Genomic DNA, 5,712 nt, shown 5'->3' with positions numbered 1-5,712 from the left:
CTGGGGCCAGGGTGGGCTCCCTTAAGTGCCTTGGCCTGCTGGCTTTGCAAGGGTTGCTCAGCAGGCCAGCAGTGGTGGCAGTCCCCCCATCCCCCGGTGGGCTTAGTTTAAAGCTCGGTGGAGCAGGTCAGTCAATCTGGCTGAGAAGAGCCTCCTCCCCAGCGGAGAGAGGTGGAGGCCATCCCTTCCCAGCAGCTTGCTGCCTCTCTCACCAAAGAGCAGACTGTGGTCATGGAAGCCGAAGCCTTCCCAATGACACCAGTGCCACAGTCTTTGGTTCACTACCTGGACCTGCCTGCCCCATGATTTTTCAAAGGACTGAGGTGAGGCTGACCAGTCCATAGTTCCCTGGATCCTCCTTCTTCCCTTTCTTAAAGATGGGCTGTGTCAGGGCACTGTTTGCACCTGCCACTTTAAGGGCCAGAAGGCAGCAGCCAACAGGTGCCTGATGAGGGCAACCATTTTAAATTCAGGGCTGCCCATATAAACAGGGCAGTTCTGATGCTAGCGGTCAGGCAATAACATTGCCTGGCTGGAGGGCTGCTGGTGTCAGCTGGAGGTAAGGGAGGGGATGGTCAGGAGGCTCCCAGTCCTGGGCATGACCTAAAACTGCACCCTGCTGGGAGTGGATGGCCTGGCGGAGCTCTCAGTGGTGTGGAAGCCCCCAGGAAAAGCCAGGCCAGTTACCACCCCAGTGAAAGGCAGGTTGGGGTGCCTTAACCCCTAGCCCCCATGACCAGGTGGGTTACCCCTAGTTTGGAGGGCCCAGAGAGTGGACCCTCAGAGAAAGAAAAGGGCCATAGACTCAATGCCTGTCTGAACTTCCCCTGACTGGTCCAAGCTGGGGCCAGGACCAGAAGGGTTGAAGGGCTGGGGGGGGCCCACCGCGAGGAATGCCCAAGAGCTGAGGGCCTGGAGGTGGGCCAGGGCTAGAGAGCCGAAGGTCCCAGTGAGGGGATCACACCTGAAGAGGGATCAGTTCAGGGAGCTATGGTGCCCAGTATGACAGCAGAAGAGACCGCCTGATGAGAGGATTCCAGGTGGGGTTCAATCAAGAAGATTCTGGGGCCCAGTGTGGGGGCTGGTGATGATGAGAACACCTAGATGACATCTGCGAGGCTTGGGCTGTGGTGTAGGGGAGGAATGGAGCTGCAGATAGCACCCCCTGGCATTGGGGCAGTAAATGGGCAGCCTCCCACTTAATTAACATCCATTAATTAACTATACCAACAAGGCATGGCGGGCGGTTAGCCCAGGAACAGGTGGGCCACGGTTAGATCAGCCCTGAGCAGGCCCCCAGTTACATGGGCACTATATCTGCCCTTTTGCAATCATCCAGGACCTTTCCCAATCACCATGAGTTTTCAAAGATGATGACCAGTGGCTCTGCAATCACATCACCCAACTCCCTCAGCACCCTCAGGTGCATCGCATGCAGCCCCATAGACTTGTATGCATTTCGCTTTTCTAAATAGTCCCTAACCTATTCCTTCATCACTGTTGGCTGCTCACCTCTTCCCCAAACTGTGCTGCCAGGTGCTGTAGTCTTGGAGTTGACCTTGCCTTTAAAGACTGAGATGAAAAAAAGCATTGAGTACCTCAGCCTTTTCTGCATCCTCTGTCACTAAAATGCCTCCCCCATGATATTCCTCTTATTCCTGGCATACTTGTAGAAACCCTTCTTTTTACCCTTCATGTCCCTTGCTAACTGTCATTCCAATTTTGCTTTGGCCTTCCTGATTTCATCTCTGCATGCTGGAGCAATACTCTTATACTCCCTACTTTGTCCAAGTTTCCACTTCCTGTAAGCTTAATTTTTGTGTTTTAGTTCACTGAAGCCAAGATTGTCTTTTGCCATACTTGCTACTCTTCTTGGGATGGTTAGTTCCTGTGCCCTCAGTAAGGTTTCTTCAACGTACAGTCAGCTCTCCTGGACTCCTTTCTCCCTGATACTGACCTCCCAGGGGATCCTGCCCATCAGTTCCCCGAGTGAGTCGAAGTCTGCTCTTTTTAAGTTCAGGCTGCTTACCCCATTGCTCTCCTTCATTCCTTTCCTTAGAATCCTGAAGTCAATCATCTCATGGTCACTGCTGCCCAAGTTGCCACCCACAATTACATTCCCCACCAATTCTTCCCTGTTCATGAGCAGCAAGTCAATAAGAGCATGGCCCATAGATGGCCTCTCCAACACTTGCAACACAAAGTTGTCCCCAGCACTCTTCAAAAACTTCTTGGATTGCCTGTGCACAGCTGTATTGCCCTCCCAGAACACATCAGGGTGTCTGAAATCCCCCATGAGAACCAGGACCTGTGTTTAGGCAACTTTCACTAGTTTTTTAAAGAAAGCCTCACCCCGCCTTATCTTCCTGATCTGCTGGTTTATGGTAGACCCCATGATGACATCACCCTTGTTGCTCTCCCATCTAACCCTAACCCAGAGATTCTTCAAAAGGCCTTTCTCCAGTTTCATATTGGAGCTCTGAGCAATCATACAGCTCTTGTACATAAAGCACAACTCCCCCCTCCTCTTCTAACCTGCCTGTCCTTCCTGAATAGTTTATACCTATCTATGACTGGAACACTCATGTGAGCTATCGTAGTCTCAGTTATCCCAGTCAGATTGTACCTCTGTGACTGTGAGGTGCCTTCCAATTCTTCATGTTTATTTCCCAAGCTCCATGCATTTGTGTTCAGACACCTGAGATAACTAACTAGTCAACTGCCCTACTTTCTCAGGAAGACAGAGAAGGCCTCCCCATCCTGCTTGTGCTTCTTCCACATCAGCAACTTTCCCACATATCTCAGGGCTTTGGTCTCCATCCCCTGGCAGACTTACTTTAAAGCCCTCCTCACTAAGTTTGTGAGTCTGTCTGTGTAGATGTTCTTCCCTCTCTTCATCAGGTGCATCCCAGCTCTTCCTAGCAATCCTTCTTCTTGGAACCCTGTGGTCAAAGAAGGCAAAGCCTTGCTGGCAACACCATCTGTGCAGCTGTGCATTGATCTGCAGGATGCACCCCCTCCTGCCAGGCCCCTTCTCCCTGACAAAAAGTGTCTCCTGGCAGTATCACTGGTGCCCACATGGATAAGCAGCATGGGGTAGTAGTCAGAGGGCTGGATAAATTTTGATAATCCCTCCATGACATCTCAGATCTGGGCTCTGGGCAAGCAGCAGAGCTCCTAAGACAACAGGTCAGGCTGGCAGATAGATGCCTCCATCCCCCACATAAGGCAGTCTCCAACTACCACCACCCATTGCTTCTTCTTGGTGGTTTTAGTCTTAATCCTTCCAAACTTGGGGAGGCCTGTCCTGTCCGAGTCCACCAATGGAACATGCTCCTCCTCCTCTGTTGCTAGATGCACTGGCTGACCACTTTTCCAGACTCTAGGCTGAAGGTGGTAAATAGTAGAATAATGAAATGTACCTGATTAAATACTGTCAGCTGAACTCTTGCTTTCACGTGTTTGTGGGAGGAGGGGAGGAATGTGCAAGGTGGGTAGATTATGGGGCTGGGGAGTTGTAAATTTTCAACTGATTGCTGAGCTGTGTTCTTGGGGATGTTGAGGGAGGGAGGGAAGGGAGCTGATGAGAGCTTGGACTGTTTGAGGCTGTAGGCTCTACACAGAGACCCAGGAGGAGGGAGATAGACAGGGAAGGAGGAACTGTTTCAGCTCTCTGTGTCCAGCTCATCCTTGCCCAGTTTTTTTTAAGTGATATAGCCATAATTTTGAAAACAGGCAGATCTTTTATTAAACAGAATAGAATGTGGAAACAGGAGCACAAATAAGTAAACAGCTGTAACAAAGTAAACAGATACAATATTTTTAAAAAGCAATAATCTTAATGATGTTTATAATGAAACCTTTTACTCCCCACAGGCCCGGTGGTGTGTCTTCAGATGGCAGCAGCCACTGCTGAAAAATTGTTTAGGCCATGGGGCCCACCTACCTGAAGGCTAGTGGGTGCTTACTCATATTTCTGCCAAGGGGAACACCTGTGGAACAGTGAAGCCCAGTGGCAGCATGTACCCACAGGAGCAACTAGACAGACCCACTTGCGGGTTAAATTGTGGGGTGATGTGGAGAGCACCAGGATGCTCTCTGTAGGTTCAAGGCAGACATGAGGCAATCCACAGACTCCTGCTTGAGCCTCACAGGCTCCCTAAGCATCTCGTTTATGCACTTAGAAATGTCTGTGTAGTGCTCCTCAGCCTCTTTATGCCACCTGGGAAGACACACAGCAGAGCAATATGACTCCTTGATCCCCTGCCTGACAGTGGCCAAACACTGGAGGTGCTGCATTAGCTCTTCTTCCCTCTACTGCCTGCCCTCTGAGACCCAGGAGTGGCTGACCTCTGCCAGAGAAGCCAGCAAGTCCATCTTTGTGCAGACCCGGGTTTACCTCTGCCTGGAAGCTTTCCGGGCACCAGTCTCTGACCTCATCCTTGGTTCATTATCTGGTTCCAAGGTGCCATTGCCACCACTTGCAGGTGTCTGGCCTGAAAGTAGAGAAGGATGACTAGAAGCTCATTGTTTTCCTTGCTGTTGCCTGATTGAATGAAGAACTTTTCTGCAAAAGTTGGAACTTGCAAGGCCACCCAGCCAGTGGGCAGGTTCATTCACCTAGCAGACTCTCAACATGGTAAGTTTGCTCTCCTTTGGGCTCCCTAGGGATCTGCAGAAGCAGAAAGTGTGTTTGGACAGCCACAGGAGAACAACTAAGGGGTTCAGCAAGGGCCACTATGGTACAGCCTGGGCCTCTAGCTCCCATGAGGCCTATGAAACACAGCAGGCCAGTTGAGTGGGGTAGGGGAAATCTGCTGAGCATGGTCTGTTTACCTGGAACCCCCTACTGCCCCTTCTCTATAACTGCAGGTTGGCACCCTCACCAATGCCATCCTGATCCATCTGAGCCCACAGCGGAGATGGCACCTGTTCGTTGCTGTGCATGGCAGTCCAGTGGTATTTGCTTGTCTCTTGCTACAAGAGATGATTGTCTCTGATGACTTTGACTCATGGGTGAACGTGCTACAATGGCTCTCCAGTGTGTTTCACTCTTCCTAGAATGTCAGGAAACACCTGATGGTGTCCTTTACTACCCACTACAACCACCCTGCACAGTCCAACAAAGGCATGTCTCTAGCCTGCCTGTCAGCCAACAAACCACAAGGGCTTCAGAAATGGAGCTGCTGCACCACTGAAAATGCACGGCTTAAGCAAACATCCCCTCTCCCACCCACTCCTGCCTTAAGGGGAAGATAAGAACAGCCTACTTGTACAAGCTATAGAGGGTGTGTGGAAGGATTGTGGGGTGGAGGGAGCCCCCAAAATGTTTCAGGGTTGGAGAATCTGCCACCTCCACCTCCCATTCTCTTCCTTCACATCTCATATAGATTCAGGGCCTCTGGTTCACCCTGTGAACCACCTTCTTCCCCTGAGTTCACTAGGATGGGGGACCAGAGGGAGCCTGAACTGATATTTGTGGCTGGCAGCATTTAGAAGAGTCCAGGACAGTAAAAGCAATGCTGGAGCCAGTTACAGGGGAACCTGAATTCCCATGGTGGTCTGCACCAATTCACCAAGCAGCAGGCCTGATGATTTAAAAGCTGCTTGCTTTATCCTTTCCCTGCTTCTGACTTGCAATTCACTGACTGTAATAAACTGCCTTTGTCTCCCCTTAATACCTTGTCTGCATGGGTGTCAACTGCTTGAATT

The sequence above is a fragment of the Alligator sinensis genome, unplaced genomic scaffold (genome assembly GCF_000455745.1).
Source record: "Alligator sinensis unplaced genomic scaffold, ASM45574v1 scaffold1023_1, whole genome shotgun sequence".
In the NCBI taxonomy this organism is placed as follows: domain Eukaryota; kingdom Metazoa; phylum Chordata; order Crocodylia; family Alligatoridae; genus Alligator; species Alligator sinensis.
The sequence above is the reverse complement of the archived record's forward strand: the minus strand, read 5'-3'. Positions refer to the sequence as shown.